Source organism: Lutra lutra, chromosome 10, assembly GCF_902655055.1.
Source record: "Lutra lutra chromosome 10, mLutLut1.2, whole genome shotgun sequence".
Taxonomy (NCBI): domain Eukaryota; kingdom Metazoa; phylum Chordata; class Mammalia; order Carnivora; family Mustelidae; genus Lutra; species Lutra lutra.
This window is the reverse complement of record NC_062287.1, coordinates 61,657,279-61,679,883: the sequence shown is the minus strand read 5'-3', so window position 1 is coordinate 61,679,883 and position 22,605 is coordinate 61,657,279. Positions and strand designations below refer to the sequence as shown.

The following is a 22,605-nucleotide window of genomic DNA, read 5'->3' as shown; positions in this document are numbered from 1 at the left end:
TCAAAAAATGAAATTGAAGAAAAAACATACAAAACAGAAGCCCATATTTTAAAAAATACAAATTTCATTTTGGAATAATTTTAGATTTACAGAAAAGTTGCCAAGAGAGCGGAGATGCTGTATAGCCTGCCCCGAGCTTCCCCTAACATCACCATTGTAGATAACCAGGGTACATTTATCAAAATTAACGAATTAACTTCAGTATAGTACAATTAACTGAACTACGGACTCTTCCGATTTTAACGGTTTTCCCTGCTAATGTCCTTTTTCTGTTTCAGAATCCAAACCAGTGCTCTACCGACTGCATTTAGTGCACTTCTTATTATTGAATTCAAATCACATAATCATTCAGTCAAATCGTTATACATAAGTTTCTAAGCTCTTACTCTTAATTTCTGAACTTTATCTCATCATGGACAGATACAAAGAATTTGCGGCCTGGCTCTGGTCCTCAGGCCACACCTTGAATAGCACTGGTCTGAAGAACAGTGACTATATTTACAGTGGCACAGCAGGGGAGTGAGAAGGCTAGGAGGCGACGGGCATGAAGTTAGAGCACAGGGTACGAAGGAAGATGGTGGCCGTATGGGTGGGCCTTGGGCACGGCCTGCTCGGAATGAAATGGCGGGAACAGGAAGGTTTTGGGAAAGAAGTCCCAAAAGATTCCCGGGAAGGCTGCGGTTCTGCACTTGTGCGTGTGGCGCACGAAGCTTCCGTGTAAGTATCTGCACCAAGCAGCAGGCGGGGAGGACGGACTACGTGGGAGCTCACTGAGCTCCTAATGTGTCCGGGTGGAGAACATAGGACTTGAAAAGACAATTATGGGTATGGGCCCAGAGATTCTAGGGTCTGATGCAGGCCCCTGCCAGTTTGTGGACTCTGGTGAGTCTGCACAGTGTTAGGAAGACTTAGGTGTAGGATCGTATGACAGGAGAACAGGAAACACAAAGGCCCAGGGAGAGCAGTGTTCCCCCCTACCCCCAGGAAGGAAGACACCAGGACAAGGTGGCTATGCCCATGCTTCAGGGCCTCCCTTCATCCTGAATATGTTGGGGAGCAGGTGGGTAATGTAAACACCTTGAGCATTTGTCTCCCCATGTAGGCAGTGGAGTAAATAATAGAACCTCTGGGAAGGTTCTGAGAACAAAATGAGAACCACACGGAAAGGTTGTCATGCCACCCATAGGGAGCTAGAGCTCTTCCCCATCCCCCTGCCCTTCACCTCCCGCTCAGGACAGCCAGCTAGAGTCATCAATTTCCATCTTCACCTCTTCCTTTTCCACTAGGAGCTGGAATCAAGGTATCTGGTAGGGGTGGTCTAGCCTGGGTCCCCTTGCATCCCAGATTCTGCCAGCCTCCTACTCTGCATTCGTGCTGCTCATCTCCTGGGTGTTAGGAAGAAACCTCAGGGGGGCCTTCGCTCTGCCTTCCCTCCATCACCTCTAAGATACACTGGTTTCTGCTGAACGCTTTCCACAGTTCATCATCGTTGCTTATTGATCATGAGAACAATGATGGCAGAAACCATGCCTGTCTTATCCTCCACTCGGTTTCCAGCACCCAGCAAGTTCATGGACCATCGTCGACACCTAACCAATACTTGCTGAATGAAAAATTGGAAGGAAAATATGTGACTTCTTAAACAGTTTCAAGTGTAGTTAACAGAGAGAAATACCAAATGTACCGTCAAGTGTCAAAATCATGGTTGCTTGGAACTGGAAAGTTTGCTGGAGAAAAGAAATAGATGATAAAGGTGGAATCAGGAATTACTGGTAAAGGAAAAGATTTAGTCTGTGCATGGTCTGGGGAAACCAGCTACCAACAAAGAAAAAAATAACCGACATCTTTTCCTCACATTGTATACCATGAACTTTCCAGATGAACCGAGGAGCTTTCAAAACCTTGGAAACACTGAACTATTTATCTCATCTCTGGAAGGAAGTAGGTTTCCATCTTAGAAGCAACAGAAGCAGTTAGCAAGGAGAAGGTTAACTGGACTGTAGAAGTATTTTAAACTTTTTCATGTTAAAAAAAAAAAAAGTAAAAGGCAACCCAAATAAAAAGGGCAAACAAACCAGGGAAATATTTGCAGTCAACTGCCACAAGAACTTCCATAAATTTATTTTAAAAGAACACGGAGACCCCAGTGAATAAACAGGCAGAGTATATAGCATATAGTTTCCAAAAGAGAAAAGACAGAAGGATGCTTAAGATTAAGGATGCTTAATTTTGATAAGTGTAAGGAAGAAGAGGTTCATGGTAGCCAAAGGAGTCCGGGAAAATTCCACAGGGGAGGTGGAGTGCGGGCTCATTCTCACAGATATGGACTGACCAAGATGGAGGGAAGAGATGCCATGCATTTGGGTGGCCTTTCCTGCTTGCTAGAATCTCCTGGCTTCCCTCTGAATTTGCAAGGCTTTTGCAGCCTGAAGCTGGATGGTCCCCCTTAGTGTCTCTCCAGCCACCATCATCCATCTGTAATGGAAACAGCTTTTCTTCATGGGGACAAACCACACGGAAGCTTGGGGAGGTGTGGCAGAGGGGTGTTCTGGAAGAATGCTCTGGCCATGAGGGTAGGGAGATAGCTAAGGACCCTGACTCCCCTGTCTCACCTTCCCACAAACTTAGGGTATTCAGACCTAAAAACCAGCTGCTTGCCCACCCCTACCTCCAACTCCTACCTGGGGTTGAACTGCTCATCTTTTTTTAACAGCTCTTTTGGGAAGGTGGGCAAAACTTGGCTTTAATTCCTCCAAGTAGAGCTCAACTAGCAATATCATTTTAGAGTCTTTTCTTTATATGACTTTTAATAAATATCTTTAAAAAATTATGCAGGCAATACATATTCATGGGAGAAAGTACAAATATAGCCGGCATTTCTGAGAGTTTTTATGAAGAGGAGAGAGCAAGAGAAAATAGAAAACAGAAATAGTTCACTACCAGTCAGATGTCCAAGGGCAGCATGCGCGTCCAGTAGTCAGGAGCCGCTGCTCTGCCACGAGGCCTTCCAGGCCCCTGGGCTGCTTCCTCTCCTCCCTGCTCCAGACCTGTGAGGTCTGGGTCCCTCCATTTCTTCACACGGGAGAGGTCTCCAGGACACGAAAGCCTGATTCATCCTTTGCTGCTCCTTTCCGCCAGCCTCCCACTCAGCTGTCTCCCTGGTCTAAGGAACTAGACTCATTCTCAGCCGTGTGCATCAGCCATTCTCAATCTTTTCTCCTCCCACCATGTGTGATGGATGGCATCCATATTCATACACGCTCTCAAAGGTTAAACCCAATTTTATGGAAACCTGGACAGGATTTTTGCAGGAAATGGAAGTTGGTGGTAAAAATAACTGTTACATCTCAATGCGATACGATGACTTGAAATTGGCATGACTTCTGGCATGTTAGCAGTCTGCCCACTCCTGGCTACTGTGTGTGTGGCACAGGCTTTGGAGAAGCAATTCCTGAGTCCTGGCTGTGACACCACCCCTTTTTCTTCTGAATTAGTGAGGGTGACATTATTATAAGGATAAGTCACCACCGAGCCTCATGCATCTATTTTATAGCGATTATTGTGTTGAATTGTGTATTTCCCCCATTAAACTTTTCCGTTAGTTGTTGTATCCCTAGTGCCCAGCACAATGCCTGACATTTATCCATGCAGACTGATTGAACAGGTGAGGGAAGTCTGCATGCCTCCTACCCCATCTCTAAGAAACCCTGCCTTCCCTTTATGCCTCCCTCCCTACCCAGCTGGTACTACCAGCAGCTCTCGGGGGCTACATTTTCTTAAACTTAGTTTGCTTTCATGTTTGGCCTGTTGGCACTAGTTTATCATGCCAGCCCTGACTTGTTGGCCCTGTTTCCTGGGCTCCTTTACCCATTTTTTGTCTTTTCCAGTCATCAGGAGTCCTTGAGATATTCTCAAGGACTTTCTTTAGAGTGTAAGACTTCTGCAACCTTCTCCTTCCCCTAGCAGGAGCTCTAGGTTGGCTCTCCACCTCAATTTTGACTCCTTGACAGTATACTTATGTCTAATCTACTTCTTTTTAATCACCCAGAGCATGTAGCCCTGGCCTAGATATATATATGCTAGGCCTACTCCTTTGCAGCTTATATCATACTGTTCATTAAATAAGTAACTGTGTAGTTTATCTAACATCTGTGTCTCCCATTTGGAGGCAAATTCCACAAGGATAGGTATTCTGACTGTTTTATTCACTGCTGTATCCCCAACATCTAACACAGGCCCCCACACATAAAGTTCAGTAAAGTCGTGTGATAGGAATGAATGAATGAATGAATGAATTGAATTGAATTGAATTGAATGATTGACCCACAGTAATTTTCTTAAGCAGGGGATGGTTTTGTTTTTGAAAAGAAGTCTTAATGGTGAAGGATCTGCTTATGAAAGGGGAAAACAAGCCTTGAGGCAGTTGGCAACCTAGAGCAGTGGTTAATGCTTAAGGGGACTCCATGGCAGTCTGGTCAAGTGCAGGGGAACCTGCTTGGGCCAAAATAGAGGGAACAAAAGGTTCTGGGAGGGCTGGGAATGGGAGTGGGGATGGTGAGTCACAACTTCCTACATCCATCCCACCAGTTTCTTCCATGATCATATTTACTTTGGTCCCTGTACTATGTTCCCAGGGGACCTGGGGTAAAAGTAGAAGTTGGTTTGTTTATCTGTTATACTGTTCATGTGGATTACTGTTTGGCAGCAATGTCTCAAGGAGGGTTATTGCTAATCACTTCTGATGCATGTGGGCTGGGGCAGAGGTGGCCAAAGCTGGCCTTTTGGGAGATTGTCCGTGGGATTTACCAATTAGCCCAGCAGGCTCACACTTACTCATGAGACCTGGGCCCAGCTGTGGCCCCTGTCTGGACATGGGGCCCAGGGACAAAGCAGGAGGCAGAAGTCTTGGAGGCAAGGGGCTTTGGCAGCTTCTTCGGGGACCAGAGGGAAGCAGAAAGGAGATGGGCAGTCTGGAGGGACAGCCTAGCTCTTGTTATGCTCACTAGATCTTAATGAAGTCCCCTCGATCTCTGAGTCCTAAGTGATGGGTACCAGGTCCCTGAGGGAAAGGGACTGAATCAAAACTTTGAAAGGTCTAAACATGTTAAAGTTTCTGGCTGATCTTCATATGTCATTCAAAGTAAAACAATTAAACCATAGAATAAGTTTAGTTCAGTAATGTAATTCAGGTTTATCCTGTGATGGTTAGTTTCACTGATGTTTTTCTGCAAATACCAAATTCATTTTAAAAACTTTTTTTCAGTTTTGGTGGTTTTACTTCAGCAGTGCCATCCCTGAAGAGGGACCTGAGGTAGAGGCCCTGTCACAGAGACCTGAGTGAGAACTGGCTCACTGAGAGGCTGAGTGCAGGGCTAGAGGAATGGAGGGAAAAGCTTGGGTAACTAACTGAGTGAGGGTCTAGGTGAGGGTCCTGGTCACTGAGGGGGTTCACCTGGGAGGTCATCACGGGTCTGAGTGAGGGTCCCCAGTCACTGACACTGCTGAGGGTGGGGTGTGGTCATTGAGGACCTGAGGAAATGTGCCTCATCACTAAGGCATCTGTCAGTAGCACTGCTTACTGATGGAGCCATCTGGTTACCAAAACCTAAAGGAGAGGCTACTGTCACAAATTCTCGAGTATGGTCAACAGGTCCTAAGTGAGAGGTTGTACTCCCTGAGAGAACCAAGGAGGATGTTTGGTTCACGGAGTTAGGGTCTCTACCTTCTGAGGGAACTGTGTGGGTTGGGGGTCCTGGCTTTGAGAGGTTTGAAGAAATAGCTCTGACCTCTGAGATATGGCTGAAGATCTTTCGTCAAAGTAAATACAAATAAGGCCTCCATATAGGTAGGGAAAACTGTCCAGAGTGGGGTCCAATAACTGAGATTCTATGGCCAGATAAAGCCAGAGGGGCCCTTAATTCCTCCTCCCCTTCCTCCTTCAGCCTGATCTGCAGGTCTTCCAGTCACCAGTAGATGGCACTGCAGCTTCACACAAGGACAGGTCTGCCGGCTTGTGTCCCAAGGTGGGGTCCAGGTGCGAGCAGGTGAGGAAAGAGAGAGGGAATTAGTTGCTCCTCTGACCACATTCCCTGGAGGCAGGGAGGAACCAGGCTACCAAAGCCTAAGCAGATCTCCTAAACACTGGCCACTTAGAGTCCAAGTCCTCTTAATCACCAGGCTGATTAAATGCAGGATGACTTTTTACATTTGATTCATTCATCCATTCAGTTGTTCAGCAGGCCTAGTACCTGATAGAGTTTGTGCTAGGCTCTGAGGGAAGATACAAGAGTGATTAAAGAAGGTTGCTGTTCTTGCAAAATCCATAATCTTGGAGGTGAAACATTAACATAAACAAAATATAATACATATGATAAGGACTATAAGGATGTACCCAATGCTGTAGAAGTCCAGGGAAGGAAAAGATTTAGGATCCGGGGAGTTGGTGAACATAAAGGAAGAAAGAGGTGACATTGACCCAGGGTCTCAAAGTATGATCCGGGTTTTTGTTTGTGAGGCACCAGTAGAGGAAGATTCCCGGAGTAGAAACAAAAGTGTGAATAAAGATGTGGGGTGGGAAGGAGCATGGGTGTTGAGGGATCATTTTGTCCCCAGAATGTCTACAGTAGAAGGAACAGGGTGGGGATGGGCTGGGAGGGTGGTAAGGAGTAGGGATGACAGATAGACAGGTGGAGGGGGGGATCGTTAAGAACCTTATAGCCCATACTTAGGGATTTGGTAATGGCTGTTTAATGCATGAAGAATCAGGAGGGTTTTCAAGTAGGCAGGTGAAATTCAGGGTTCTGTTTAATTTGCTAGTAGCCAAGGTGTGGGGTGTGGTGTGGCTTAGGGGAGGGAGATTGTATACAGGAACCCAGATAGGCAACCAAATTAGAATTTATGAGAGTTAAGTAAAGAAGGAGTTAGGGAGAAGAAAACAGATTTAGGGGTATTTAGGAGGGAGGATGAATAGGATTTTGTGGCAAAGTAGATGTGAAAGGAAGAATGAAGAATTTAGGCAAATAATAAATGTGAATATTTACTGAGCATTTAATATCTGTAACACTTGTCAGCCGTCATGACAGTTCTCTATAAAATAGGAATTATCATCCCCATTTTCAGATGCAGAAACTGGTGCTCAGCCAGGCTATGTAACTTGCCAAAGGTCACACAGCTTGTTCTGTCCCCAACCTGGTTTTCCTGTCTTCAGTCTTACCCCTCTCCAGACCACCCTCCACACTGCCACAAGATAGAGCTTCTGAAAATCCTTCCTGAAAATCCTCCAGTAGCCCTCTATCATGTAGAGGATATAATAAAGTCAAAACGCTTCCCAGTTGCACATAGAGCCCTTGGCTATCCAGTCCCTGCCACCCTCAACATTTCCCTGCCCCATTCTAAGAATCAGGCAGACAGGGTTGCTGGTACTAACTCCCGAAAGGGCCCACCTCTCTTCCGGTATGCACTAGTATGTGTGGTGAGCTGGTGGTGCACACCCCACCCCGAAACCCTATTCTGACCCTTCTGCCTCCTGTACCTACCTCTACCCTGTTGCCTGACCACCTCCTGCTCATCCTTCAAGTCTCAGCTTAACTGTTATTTCCTTGTGACTTCCTTAGCCTTTTGTGATTCACCCTCAACCTCACGTGGTTAGATCTTTACATGATATGCCCTGTCCCAGCATTTCCTAACATTTACCATGATGATAATTAAGTAATTATTTTCATAACTATTGTTATGACAATCTTAGTCTCTTCACTAGACTATCGGGCTTTTTGACAGAAGGGCCCTAATGGAGGATATCCATTGCAGCTTTTTGTAACAACAAAAATGCCTGATTTGCAGGAAGCTCTGCAAAAGACATGGATGTCTTTTGGAAGATGGGAGTGTCCTTACTCATAATTATACTTTAATAACCATTCTCAAAATGTTGGCTTCCTGACACCAAGATTCTTTTACTACCTGAGTCAGGAGCATTTCCCCTAGGGGGCTGTAGTAATGATTCCACTATATTGGAAACTGGTCATTTTATATTTCTCATGACACACAACGGAAAGGGAACAAAAGGTGTCCTAGTGTTGTCTAGAATGATTAATCTTGATAGCTATTAAAGAACAAAAGGTCTGCTGAGTGAATCTGAAGGTCTCATTGACTTTATTAAGCGATTCATGAGTCTCACAGCACCCCATCTAGCAAGTGGAGAGATGCTCTGAGAAGTGGTACAAAAATACAAGATTTTTATAGGAAGGAGGGTGTGGCAAGATATTTTCAGCAGAAAGAAAAGAAGGGTTTGTTTCAAGCAGAGTCAACTTCCCTTCCCTTGGGGGCAGTGGCAGGGGGTCTTATCCAGCAGATTAGTTCATCTTCCTTTGGAGACCAGAGCATTTCTCTCTGACTGGTTAAGATTACATTTCTATGGGAGACAGAAGTTGCAATTATAACTGAACTCCAAGGGTTTGTTGTCACTTGGGGTGCATCAAATTGAACACAGGGCAAGGAAATTTGTAGGCAGTGAACTTATTATTACGTAGTACAAGTAAGGAGACAGGGAGATAGTTCTCAAAGCACTGTCTCTCTGTAGGGTTAGCACAGGGAGCTTTGATTTAGTGTATTAGTGGGCAGGGCAGGGAGCTTAGGCACTTCTGGTTCAACTGGGCAGGCCTAACATGTCCACATGCTAGTGCCTACATCGTATGTTTAAAAAATAGCAGAAAACTGCTGTAGAAGGAGATCTTAGTATTATAATGAACTAAAGGTAACTTCAGAACAATTCAGGGGGCTTCTGTGCATGTCCTCAGCTCCAGTCCTGCTCAAACTGGCTCGGTAAGGAGAAACCAGGGGAAACATACTAGCTTCTACCGGCTATCAGGTGAACACCTAGTTGGGCGTCTCCTTGGCTGGAAGTGTAGGTTCTGTAAAACAAAATAGAACTGTTTTTTTTCTGTTCCCCTCCTCCCTTCTGCTGATAGCTTTCAGCCCTCTTACTTGAGTAACTTTGCAGTTGCATGCTGGTTGACACAATTAGTGTTAATTACTATGAAGACCTGGTTTGGTGACTTGGCTTAAGTGACTCCATTTTGGTCCTGTGGTCTTCCCTTTTTTTTTTTTTTCTCCCTTTTCCAATCTAACACCACAGTGTTAGAGAACACCCTTCTTGTTTTCCTTGTTTGTAACATATTTCTTTGACGGGGAAGCAGACTCTCATTATCTACATTATATATACATAGTTGATCAACCATAATATACACATCATTTCAGAACCAGTAATCAGTATCATTATGAGGAACATATCTTTGAAATACAGAATAGAGCCCCTGGGTGGCTTCATTGGTTGAGCATCTGCCTTCGGCTCAGGTCATGATCCCGGGGTCTTGGGATTGAGTCTGGCGTGATCGTCCTATCCTGGTTGGGCTCCCTGCTCAGTGGGGAGTCTGCTTCTTCCCCTCCCTCAGTCCCCCTTCTCCTCCACCCCATCCCTGTGCTTGTGCTCTCTTTCTCTCTCTCAAAGTTTAAAAAAAAAGAAATACAAAATAATTTATGGACAGTACTTTTGTATTCTGTCTTCTAGTTTCTGTTCAAAATATAGTTTTCCAAAGTCATTTTGGTTTCCTACTCGCGTCCTTCATTGTAGTTATGTTATTTATTTGTTAAACAGGTAGGCTCATTTGCTATAGTTTGTATTTTATTTTGCATTCCCCCCACTACTTGGGGTGTTAATTTTCCCCTTCTAACTCACAGTAATATTTATTCTTTGTGGTATACAATTATATAGGTTTTGGCAAATCCATAGGATTGTGTGAACAACAACACAGTGGTCACTGAACATGATCCACACATGAACAGTGATTTTTTGTGTATAGTTCAGTGTGTTTTGACAAATGCACACATTTAATGTAACCTGTGTTTCTGTCAAGATATAGAACATTCTCAGCTGGTCAGCCAGCAGGAAAGGTGAGCTAGAGGCTGAGCAGAGGGTGCTCCCCAGTGTACAAGCACTGATGATAGTGTGGAAGGAGCAGGTGGACAGGATGGATGCCTTCAGGCACGTGGTATGTGCCAGTGGTTTTCTTTTCAATACTATTATTGGAGAAAAGTGGTTTGCCCTCCCTCTCAGGGTTTTGTTTCATATGGAGGGAGCTCTTCTGGAGTAACACTCTTGGCCTCTCTCCCCAGAAGAGAAGTCAGTAATTTATCAGAAAATTTGAGAAGAACTAAGTGAGCACGCTGGTTCAGCTCCTCCATGCCTTTCTTTGGCAGTCGGACTGGCTACGGAAGCACGTGTTCTGTAGGACGTTTTCAAGGGACTTGCCCAGTGGGGAGACCTTAGTTTTCCAGGATCATCTGTAACTGGGTAGGTAAGCCTCTCTTTCTTTCTGGGGCTATTAGAAAGTTATCCAATTATATACATCACCTTCTCCAGTATTAGCTTTATCAATAAAAAAAAAAGTAATATGTTGACCTCTACCTTTTAATTGGTTTTGAGCTGGGGAGAGGAAAAGTGGGGGGCTATTTACTAAAGAACCACAGAACTTCAAGACCTAATTTCACTGGATCGGAAGCCTTATTAAATAAACAGGGAATAGAATTTGGGGATCCAACTAACATGTGAAGAGCCTTCTGGTGAGGCCAGGATCCACAGCTTGAGGTACGGACTTGAGTAAGCATGCGTTCGTGACCGTGTGGCTTGTGGTCGCTTGCATGGAGCCATGGAGCTGGCTTGTTTATGGAGGGAGTTGGTTTTTATCAGTTGTAACTGGATGGGCAACTTTAGGTTTTTGGTGCCAGGTGTGTGGGGTCTTCCCCTTGGTGGGTCCCCATGCCTCTCAGGACTTTATCCACAGGTGAGGATCTGTTTTGATAGAGGCAGGGTGGTGGGCTGGCTTTAGGATGCAGGGGCAGGCCATTCCTGCCTTCAGCCAAAGTGAGTCTGCTCGGCGCAGGTAGGTGGCCTCAACATTTATAATGGCAGGATTGAGACAGATACCACCCTGGGCCAGGGTCTGAGGGCTGGGGCAGGTGGGGATGGCTCAGCTGACACTGGCCTCGGCAGGTGCTTGCTACACAGAATCTAGCAAACACCTGCTGGCCACACTGCTCTCAGAAAAGGCACAGCCACAGTGAAAATGAGAGCCTTGGGTATAATTGCTGCTGTTTATCCTTGAAAAACACACAGCTGTTAGACTTAGCATTTGTGTGTGGGCCGTGTAGGGACCACACAGAGATGCTGGTGGGCTGCAGTGTCCTAATAAACAGGGGTAGCTGAAACCTTCCTGCTTTGTTCCTGGAGGAAAGAGTCCTTCTTAATACGAGCCTTTTAGACTTGGGGCATGCAGAACAATTGTTTACCGGTCGTATTATTGGTCAGACTGCTCCAAACCTGATCCAAAATAATGCCATTTTGAAATTACCCTACCCAAGAAAGGGAACCATGGAAAGACTAACCTGCTCTCACCACATGTTAAGAAGACCAGGATGGGGCTCAGTGGGTTAAGCCGCTGCTTTCGGCTCAGGTCATGATCTCAGGGTCCTGGGATCGAGGCCCGCATCGGGCTCTCTGCTCAGCAGGGAGCCTGCTTCCCTCTCTCTCTCTCTCTCTCTCTCTGCCTGCCTCTCCATCTACTTGTGATCTCTCTCTGTCAAATAAATAAATAAAATCTTTAAAAAAAAAAAAAAAAAAAAAAGAAGACCAGGATGGGTGAATAAAGATGGGAAAAGGAGATGCATCTAGGTCTCATCGCTCTTGAAGAAGGTATAAGAACAGAGTAAGATGTCTGAATTTTTTATTAGCTCAGAAACAGTGATTAGATCTTAAATAAATCTAGAAAGAGATTTAAAAAAAAGTCCAGATTTCAGAGCTGACTGGAATGACTCCTTCAAAGGATACTAAATTTAGGAAACCATTAAGAGGCAGCTTTTCAAAACGATAGATCATAGTGTGAGCAAATTATAAAGTTGTAGTTTACTTTTTTGTATGCCAAACATATTCTATTGACTTTATCAGTTTATCTACTGAGATCAGTAGCCAAGAACACTCCAGTTCAACTCTACCAGGTTTTGACTCCAGTACTCGTAACTGCGTGGGAATTCAAAACACTTAAAAAAAAAACAAAAACACAACATAAGCACAAAGCTAGTATGACACTCAAACTTTTTTCCTTAATATTATTTAATGTTCAGTTAGCATTTAAAAATTCAATTAGCTTTCAAATTTCCCAGATTATGTCATAATTTTCTTAGCCTATTTTTGGAATCAGAGTCCAAATAAGATACAATCATTAATATTAGTTTATAAGTTTTGTAGATCTCTTTTTACCTATACATTTATCTTCCACCTTTATTTTTCTTTAAAATTTATTAGCTGAGGAACCTGAGTTATTTATCCTGCAGGAGGTCCCACAGTAGGCATAGATTGCTTAGATATACTGAAAAATGTTTCTTTGTCTCATATATTGCTGGTGAATTAGTAGTTAGATCTAGAGATTTGATCAGATTCAGATTTGATTTTTAATTTGACCCCCTGGGCAAAGTGGTCATTTCTCTGATTTGAAATTTGAAAAGAATGAGTTGGGTATCCTCAACACAGCTCCTCTGGCTCTTTTTAGCCAGACTCCCCCTGGATATACATGTTCTCTTCTCCTCCTCCATGAAGTAAGATTTAAAGGGGTCTTCTCTAGATGAGGTAGAGGATGGAGTGGGGAGTAGGGAGAGCTACAGTTTTCTTGTACAATCTATGAATGGGTGGGCTATTTTCCCCAATCCTGGGGTTCAGGATCAAGAAGCCCAATTACTAAATGATAAAGCCACATCTATCAATATCAACTTACCAGTAATATTGTTATTTTGACCTCTCACTTACCTTATTCCTTTGCATTATTTCTCAATTAATTCAGAACTCAGGCAGAGAATGGGGTGGGTATTATTTATTGGAGCCTTTAAACTCTACAACAACCACCAACAATAAATGGACTAGCTAGTTGTGTTAGATAAGCTTCTGTGCCTGTCTTGTCTACAGGTCCTATTAAGAGTTGTCCATACTGGGTGCCTGGGTGGCTGAGTTGTTTAATCACCTGCCTTTGGCTCAGGTCGTGATCCTGGGGTCCTCAGATGGAGCCCCATATCAGGCTCCTTGCTCACTGGGGAGTCTGCTTCTCCCTCTCCCTTTGCTCCTGCCCCCACCCCCACTCATGCTCACTTGCTCTCTCTCAAATAAGCAAATAAATAAATAAATAAAATCTTCAAAAAAAAAAAAAAGAGTTGGCCATATTTACTGTATTCATCTCATTCCCTCACTCCTGGGCAATAGCTAACTGGGCCTGACCCAAAGCTGTCAGTTAGGTGCTCACTCTCTTTATCTTTCAGGAAATTCTCCTAAGACACAGTGACTTTAATCATTTGATAGTAGGTGCTTGAGCTGGATTGGGAGAGCCATTTTCTGGCCCTGTGCCTTGCTGATAAGTAGGCACAGAGACTCAGCTTCAGGAAAGGAGTATGGAGCAAGCACACAGACGGGAGAGATAAACGATCAGGAGACCTTTGAGAATCAGGTAGAAGATGGGCTCTCTGACCTCCTTATTGTAGTCCCACAGGCTTTTTTTTAGATCTTAGAGTCAGTGAGATAGTCACTTCTCCCTAGGTTGATGATATGGAAGGAATTGTACTCACTGGACTTGCTGATGAGACAGCACGGTTAGTTTTCTGGAAGAACTTTCATGATAGGCTCACTTGAGGTAGAAGCTGAGAAGCCGAGGAATCTGAGTATGGACAAAACATTGGCTGGAGCAAGGGAAAGCATTTGCTTAGTCTGGAGAGAAAAGGAAGAAAGAGAGTAGGAGTGTGTGGGGTAGAGTCTGTGATGTTGGTGTGACATTTCCCATGACCAACCCTCTGAAACTTTAGAGTTCTGATCTCTTGAAACAGGAAGTTGTCAATGTTCTTAGCAAAAATTGATGAAGGGATTGTGCTTGACACCCAGATTCATTTGGAGGAATGAAGGCAGTATAGGAGCCCTGAGAGAGAGAGAGAGAGAGAGAGAGTGCGTGTGTGTATAGAAGTGGATCAGAGTGTGTAGAACTTTGGGCTTGAAACCGAGGTTTAGAACTAACTTTAACCTGATGATATTGGTCACTTGGGATGTGAGCATCCTTCACTTCCTCTTTTAGAAGGCAGGGTCCTGTAATCGACACAAAGACCCCAAAGCTTCGGTCATATTGTTCCTCAAATTTGTCATCTTTGCCAGGCTATCCTATCATCATGGTTATTTATGTCCCCCTGCCCTCAGGTAGCCTGTCACCACCAGGAGCTCCTTGTTACAGCTCACTTAGGTCTCTCTCCATGACCTCAAAGGAAGAGGTGTTTGGGGCAGATCTTCCTTACTCTCACAGGTCTCTTCCTCTTTTCTCTCCCAAATTACCAGCAGCCTAAGTGATTATGTGCAGGTTTCTTCACCAAAGAGTTGAAGCAATTTCAGGAGGGAGAGTCAGTGTCAAAGAAGGGAAGGATAAAGTGCTCCTATTTTTTTTTTTTTTTTTTTGAGACTTTTTCTTTAGTTCTCAAAGGGATGCTATGTACAGATCCAGATCCTTCAGACTCCTGGGATTTTAGCTGAACAACTTTTCTTCTTGGGCCTCCTTTTAAAATTTGTCCCATTTGAAACCCCACCAGTTTCCAGACCAGTCATAGGAAGGGATCTTACTTCTTGGGTCTTCTCTCTCTCCAGATTCACCAACCTTACCCCAGCCCAACATTCCTAGTCTCACTGTGCCAATCTTAGGTGAGCCTCAAGGACATTAAGCTAGTTCAAAATGAAGCCTGTTGTCACCCAAGTCTTGCAGAACTGTGTGTATAGGGGAGGAGGTGGGCGGGGGAGGGAAGAACTCCTGGGTCTGTAGTAGCTGTGGACTTAGGTCTTCCTGGCCAGATTTCCTTTTCCATATTCCTATATGTGTGAGCAGCAATCATGTCAGTTCATTTGATTAATAGAATTGTTATATTAGCTCATCTACTGCTCCCAGGAACAGACATTAATTTTTAGAGAGTACAATCTAGACTCATATTGAAAAAGGATATATTTCCTCAATTAGAAGGACATCTCGCCTTTTTCCCAGAGTTAGTGGGCCCCATTATTGTTCAGAAAAGAGGTCTGGTTTCTTTCCTGCTCTGCCTGGGAAGCTATTGAAAGAATAAATAAGCTATATTATCCTTTAATGGCTCCTCCCTCTTGGTAATTCAGGAAGGGCTCCAGACTCAATAAATTGTTTCAGTAGTCTTCTTTGGGAGCTGGGGTAGCTGCCAATTCTTTTATAATAAACCCACCTTCATTTATATTAACCAAGATAGTGTCTGTTCCTTGCAACCAACTGACCCTTGTCTAGAAGAGAAAGGGGTTTTGACAAGTAGGTTTGCAAGCAATAGAGCCTCAAAGAATGTGGATACTCTCTAGCTTTGCCGCATGGTGTCAAGTGGCAAAGATTCTTTCATCCTGGGCAGAGCAGTGTGGTGAAGCCTGGCCAGCTTGAGTGGGCTTCTGCTTATTGCAAAAAAATGACACCTGAGTAGCACCCAATACAATACGGGCCTGAAGATTTATGGGTAGAATGTGAGGAGCCCCTGGCATGACTTCTTGTTCTGCCATGTCTGGTAGTAAAGGTTACTTAAAATATTAGCATAATTCTAGATTAATTCACCAAGGGTTCAAACTTTTCTGGTATGAAGATTTGGGTCAGTTCACTTAGTAAAGAAACTGTAATCAGTGTAGGTACTGGTTAAGAGCCTAGGCCACGTGAAATGCACTGTAAAGGATAGACAAAATAAAGATCAGTTTTACTTCTAAAATTCAACCATCAATTTCTCATCCAACTGTCATGGGATTTTACTTAAATTTAGCTTATTTTTATTTTATTTTGTATATGCTTTTTAAAGATTTTATTTATTTGAGAGAGAGAGTGCCGGGGAGGGGCAGAGAGAGAGGGAGAGGGGAAGCAAACACCCTGCTGAATATGGAGACCGAGGCATGGCTCATTTCCTGATGCTGGGCTTGATGATCTTCTGACACTGGGCTCAATCCCAGGACCTGGAGATTATGACCTGAGCCAAAACCAAGAGTCCAACGCTCAACCAACTGAGCCACCCAAGTGGCTTCATAATGTTCAACTTAATCTGTTTTCTGAGTTTTAAATTCTAGTTGTAACCAACTTCTCTCTCTCTTTCCCTCTTCCTCGTAACATTTGACATTTCAAATCTTTCCAATTTATTTTGCCCTCTCATTCTAATGGTCCTTGATTGACTGGAAGGATGTGAGAGGGAGTCCCTCACCTGAGGATCACAAGCTTCAGTCAAAGAGATGGTTAGTACAGGCCACTTTCTGAGAGTTGTGTCAGGAGGTCTTTCTATACACCCCTTCCCCAAGATCCAGGTCCCACAAGGTTTGTGCACTACGTGGGGAAGCCAGGGTTTCCCAATGGTTATTGCTTTTGGTTTCAACCAAGGCACTATGTGTTGGCCTCTTGAGGCATCTTATAGAGGCTCAGGTCCTAGATTGCACCTGGGATCATGATGGGGGGGAGGGGCTTAAATTGTTCAGCCATAGAGAAAGCTTATCTCTGCCTCCCCTTCACTCATTGCGTAGATAAAACAAAGCAAGTTCTATGAGGAGCCTAAGCAAAGGGTTATTTCAGGGGAGGGAATGGACACAAAGGAAAGCAGCGCATTCCTTCCTTTCCTTTCTCAAATTTTGTTGCCAAGATATCACCATAGTCTACAGGCTCTCCTTCAGGGTGGGCACATCTGGCAATGCATATGATGGTGACTCCTCTTGGACAGGTGAGCTGGCTTCAGGGTAAAGCCAGGCAGCATCAATGACACCAGCAGGAGGGTTCACTACTCCAAACACTGTCGTCCTGGCCTATGACCAAACTCGGCCCATGTGCGGTGTTTCCCCCATTCCTATCATTGCTTCTCACTGGTCTCTCTCTCCCCAGGTTGCTAATCAGAAGCAGGCGCTTAATTCTCATGAACACATTTACTTCTAAGGCTGTCATTGCAAGCACAATTTATTTGCTTGGCAAAGCAAATTTTGTGTTTTATTCAATTAACAAATCTGTATTGGGCACCTTCGTATTCTAAGCTCTTGGGTGCTTAGCATTTGTTCTAAAACTAAGAACACAAATATCTGTGGTAACCAGTTGTGGGTAGGTGCAAGGTCACATTTACTTTTTTACTCAAAACTGCATGCTCCAATCTAAATATGTTCATCCTTCTCATAACCCTCACCTCCCTTTTCCAGGGTGAGGCAGTCTTGCAGTGAATATCCTGAGCATTTTTACAAGAAGGGATCTTATTAACTTCAACAGTTCTTACAATACTTCCCCCAAAAGGGTAAGATCAACAATAATAGGGATACCTGAGGGGTGCAGTCACTAAGTATCCAAGTCTTGATTTCAGCTCAGGTCGTGATCTTAGGGTTGTGAGATCAAGCCCTGAGTTGGGCTCCTCACTCAGCATGGAGTCTGCTTGAGGGTGTCTCTCTCTCTCCCTTGCCCCTGCCACTCACGCTCTCTCTAAAATAAATAAATAAATCTTTAAAAGAAGAATATTCCCACCATCAAGGTAAACCATGTTGAAAAGTATATATTTTTGACAGTGTTGATCCAGGTCCTGAAGCATTCCAGAAAGCACTCTCCTGTATCCTTCTCTGCCAATTTGAAATAGTCCCAAACACTGATGGAGGAAATCACTTCTCCACTAATGCTTTGTGATTTCATTCACACTGATCATCTCCTGCAGGATTTGGCTTTCAAGTGAAATGAAAGGTTTCTTTGTGTCATCTCTCAGAGAAATCTGTGTTATTGTTATTGGTAGCATTTGGGGTGGCTCATTCACCCCCATAGTATTAACTAGAGTAGTTAATTCACTAGGGGCGGTATGAACTAGGGGTGTGTAGGTCAGTAGGGTACCTACTTGCCGCATGTGGCTGTTAAGCTTTTGAAATGTGGATTGTGTGACAGGGGATTTAATTTTCATTGTAATTTGTTTTATTTATTTATTTATTTTTTACATAGGCTCCACACTGGGAGTGGGACTTGAATTCGCCTCCCTGAAATCAAGACCTGAGTTGAGATCAAGTCGGATGCTTAGCTGACTGAGGACCCCAGGTGCTCCCTTTACTAGTAATTTAAATGTAAACAGCCACATGTGCCTAGTAGCTGTCATTGTTGGACAGTGCCAGGCTAGAGAATCCTGAGACAAATTTAGGAAAATGGGTTTTGGATCACATTGTTGGTATTAGGCTTTATCAGGTGGCACTCTAATCTGACTTCCCAAGGGTCCTTCAACCCCTAACTTAATTGCAAGGAGCAATTTCCATTCTTTGTTAGAGGATTTACATTGTAACTCTACAACCTTTATAAGTACAGTAGCATCTAGAAGTTACAGTTCTCTATCTTTATAAACTTTCTTATTCTAGTTGGAACCATGTAAGTATATGGTTTCCTCAATATATTGCACAAATTTTCCAGTTGTGGAAGTATCAGTGAGTAAATATTTCCTTTTTCTTTTTCTTTTCCCACCCTCTCTCTCCCCTCCCCTCTCCCACCCTTCCTGCCTTCCTCTTTGTACCCCCTGCCATGCCCCACCTATGGCCATCCTTCTTTCCTTTCCCTCTTTCTCTCTTTCTTTTTTTAACATAAATCTCTAGCCCATATCAGTAGGACTGCTCCAGTCCCCTCCTGCATTCCCCCACCTACATTAGCTTCCAAGCTAACTGAACTTTGGCCGACTCTCATGCCTCCAAGACCAGCCCCACCTCCTCCCCCTGGTCTCACTCCTTAGTCCAGGGCCTGAAGCAGCCCTGTGTACCCCTGTGGGGTGAGAGAGCTTAGATGTGGCTTAGATGTAACTTGGTGACAACAGGGATGTCTTAACCCTTATGTCCTGACTGTTCAATTAATACTTCCTTCATCCAACTCTCCAGAATAAGGAGGAGTCATGATTAATCTGCAGCTCCCACAAACAGGCAAATTAACTGGCCAGCAGTAGACTCATTTTGTATAGTACATTACCTCCATGAGATTCAGTACATTACTGTGATACTATCCCATTTGACAGGACAGGGTGTGATACCAAAAAGCTGGGGTACCAGCCTCAAGGACAATCTCATCAGTCTTAGGGATCCTTCTCACTCTTGGAGTAAATGGGTAAGCTTGCAGACCTATCAAAACATGGTTACCCTTTTCAGAGCCTCACCACTGCCATACCTGGCTGGGTTGGTAAATGATTATTTATACAGTCTGGTTCTGAGAGCTTTCTCTTCTGCTTCTAGAATCCACTGAATCCGAATAGGATAAGAAATATTTAATAGGGTACTTTGTGTTGCACAGTACTGCTAAACGGTGCCAGTTGCCTTCGAGTGGGATGGGATGACAGAGCCAAGGCTATTCTCTGCCAGGGTAAAGCTTACTTCTCTCACTTCCCTAGTTGAGTTGATTAGCAACTCTCTCCTTTTTTAGACACCAAACAAACGAGTTATTTTTCAAACAAAATCTTACAACTGAGCACCACCAATTCATGCAGTGCTGAATCTTATAAGCCACATTGTTTCCAAGTTGTGATAGATTCTGGGTGGCTCATAATGACTTCTTCCTTGGGCCCAGCCTGAGATAAACGGCGGCGGGGGGGGGGGGGTGGGTCTTTGTACTGAGATGAATGTGGCTACAGGACCCCAGCTATACAGAGTTTCCTGGTAGTCGCCACTGGTCTGAATCACTGCCCATGGCATCATAGTGCAGCCTGTCCTCCAGGGCCCATCGCATCTCTCTGTCTAGAGAGCTGCCCTGTGAGAGGTAGGGCACACCATTCCCTAATGATCTGCCCTGTCCTTTATTATGTGGGTGGCAGAATATGGTCATGGATCAGAGGCTGTAGTTGAGAAAGGCCATAGAGCTGAAGGTAGAGGGCTGCAGTGGTTTGTTGGTGGCCCCGTGGTTATTTGGTGAAGAATGCAAGCTCAGATCCAGGCAAGGCTAAGGCCCTCCCTGTCAGAGCCCACTGAGTTCCTCAGATTACAGAAGGAGGTTCAATAGAGTCTATTCAGTAAGTGTTCTAGGTTTTTTGCCTTTTGGAATGTCCCAGGACATTTTTGCAGGAAAAGCTCAACTCCCACGTCCTGTTGGCACATACTCCAGAACTGTGGGCTTCTGCCAACCTCAGTCTCATTGCAGGTGTGTGGTACTCCGATGTGCCTCAGCCAAAACATCCATCCATGGCATACTGATTTACCTCATTGTTAACATTTTTCTGCCCCTGATCCTTTTTGTAGGTGTCTCTCTGTGTAATGGTTTCCTAGGGCTGCCATAACAAATGTCCACAAACTTAGTGGCTTAAAACAATAGAAATTTATTCCCTTCTAGTTCTGGAGGACAGAGGTACAAATCATTGTTGGTAGGGCTACACACCATTGGAGGTTCTGAAAGAGAATCCATTCCATGCCTCTTTCCTAGCTTCTGGTGGCTGCTAGTGATCCTCAGTGTTCATTTTTTTGTGACCGCTTTCCAATCTCTGTCTCAATCTGCATAACACCTTTTTCTTTTTCTGTATCTCTATTTTCTCCTTTTCTTACATGGGCACCATTCACTGGATTTAGGACCCATTTTAAAACTAGGATGGTCTCTGATAAGACTCTACTACCAGATAAGGTCACATTCACAGACATCAGAGGTTAGAACTTGGACATATCTTTTATAGGGATGCTATTTATCTCACCAAAAATATGAGAAAATGATAGTGGTTTGATTTAATAGCATGCCTGATTTTTATAAAAAAGCATCCCCAAACCTCTTGGTTATAGTATACCATTCCAGGATCTTCCATCCATTTGGGGATTTTGATTTCTGGATTCAATTCAGATTTTTACTTCTGGTTGCCCCAAACTTACAGCTCTCTTAATTGCCAGTGACACAGAGCTCCGTCATTGTGTAGAATGGCCTTACCCCTTCCGTAGACAGGATGTCTATGACAAAGGGTGGAAGGTAGTGCCTGTCCACTGAGGGTCATTCCCTGTTAAATGCATAGTTCTGCCTGTGTTGCACATTGTTACTTTTGATTCAAGAGTTAAGTCCCTGAAGGATGCCCCAGTTTGTCTGGGCAGCTGAAGGTGAGGTTCAGGGTCACAGATGATTCTTGTATGATTAACTAACATAGCCATCCCTCATCCTTTCTTAGATCCCCCCGACCCATTTAATAATTAAAGACTGTTAGTCTGTATTGCAACGTGAGACAGAGCATTCCCATTTACAGAACAACCCTGCAAGCTCCAGTGAATCTTTCCACTAGCTTTTGTGGTAGAATCACAACCAGTTGTTTTTCAAAAACAACATAATTCTCTGAGGCTGGAAGCATTGCCTTAATCTAAAACTCCAAGTATTTCTGCTATATTTTTCCTGCTTGGATCTGCCTCTTTCCCTCCCTGCCCCAAATCATCTGTGAGAGAGGCAGAAATTAGAGAGACCTCAGGTCTTACCTTTCTTTCTGACTTACAGGGTAGCAGGGGTAGAACTGGCCAGACTGTGACTTGTGACCTGGCCAGGGCCAGTTACCGAAGCTCCTCTGAACCCTATTCAAAGTATGTGGCCTTTTTGGATAATCCAAGAGATGGAATGTGTAAGAATTCCAAGGTGGAGCATATGCCAACTCTAAAACCCAAACACCCCCATTAGCAGCTGTTCTTTGTTGTTGTGGGAGGTAATTATTACATACGCTTCCCTACCTGTTGTAGGCTTAAGTGCCACTATTTCTTAACCTGTCTGCCGGACTCCTTGTAGCTGGTCCCCAGAACTGATGTTGCTTACTCTTCCCCTCAGTGACTCTGCCACTTTTGTTTCAGGGGATTTTTGGAACATCATATAGTAGGGCACCTGACCACTGAGAAAAGAAGAAAAAAGACAAGGATGCAGAATGATACCACCCGAGTCACCATAACCTGTTCTGTAGCTCTCAGAGATTTCCTTTTACCCTCGTCTCATTGAAAGTGAAGGGAACATCCAACTGTTCTTCATACTGGCAGAGACAGAGAGCTGTCTGTGAGCAGATCTTTGTTAAGCAGTATATTCTAGGCCCTGTGAAAAGTACAGTGGATTTTTTTTTTCTTTTAAATAGAGCCAGTGTTTCCTCATAGTATGCCAAATTCTAGGAAGGGGATGGGCCAGTGTATAAAAGGAACCTTTGGCAAATAGAGTGGGCAATACCTTTGTTTCAGGGTTTTTTTTTTTTTTTAAGATTTTATTTATTTATTTGACAGAGATCACAAGTAGGCAGAGAGGCAGGCAGAGAGAGACGGGGAAGCAGGCTCCCTGAGGAGCAGAGAGCCCGATACGGGGCTCAATCCCAGGACCTTGGGAATCATGACCTGAGCCGAAGGCAGAGGCTTTAACCCACTGAGTCACCCAGGTGCCCCAGCCTTGTTTCAGGTTTTTAAAGGGCGTGTTGGCCCTATCACCATAGCATTCCACAAATTTTTGCAAGATCCATTATATTTGGGCAACCGTTAATTTAATTGTCTACGTCCACAAGGTGTCTTCAGGCTCTATTAACTTTTCCTGCAGAGAATTTCATACTTCCCAC

The 22,605-nt window shown here is 44.1% G+C and overlaps 1 long non-coding RNA gene across 2 annotated transcripts in view; it reads left to right on the top strand.

Moving 5' to 3' along the window:
* The window catches only part of LOC125078496 (uncharacterized), a 43,063-nt gene extending 20,772 nt beyond the window's left edge, over positions 1–22,291 (top strand). Inside the window, exon 3 of one of the 2 annotated variants that reach the window (XR_007120907.1) lies at positions 18,051–22,291. This is a non-coding gene — a long non-coding RNA (uncharacterized LOC125078496). Of the gene's footprint in view, positions 1–1,286; positions 9,354–18,050 lie in introns of those variants that run through there. The other variant, XR_007120906.1, reaches the window with a different exon arrangement.
* The last annotated feature ends 314 nt before the right edge of the window (positions 22,292–22,605 follow it).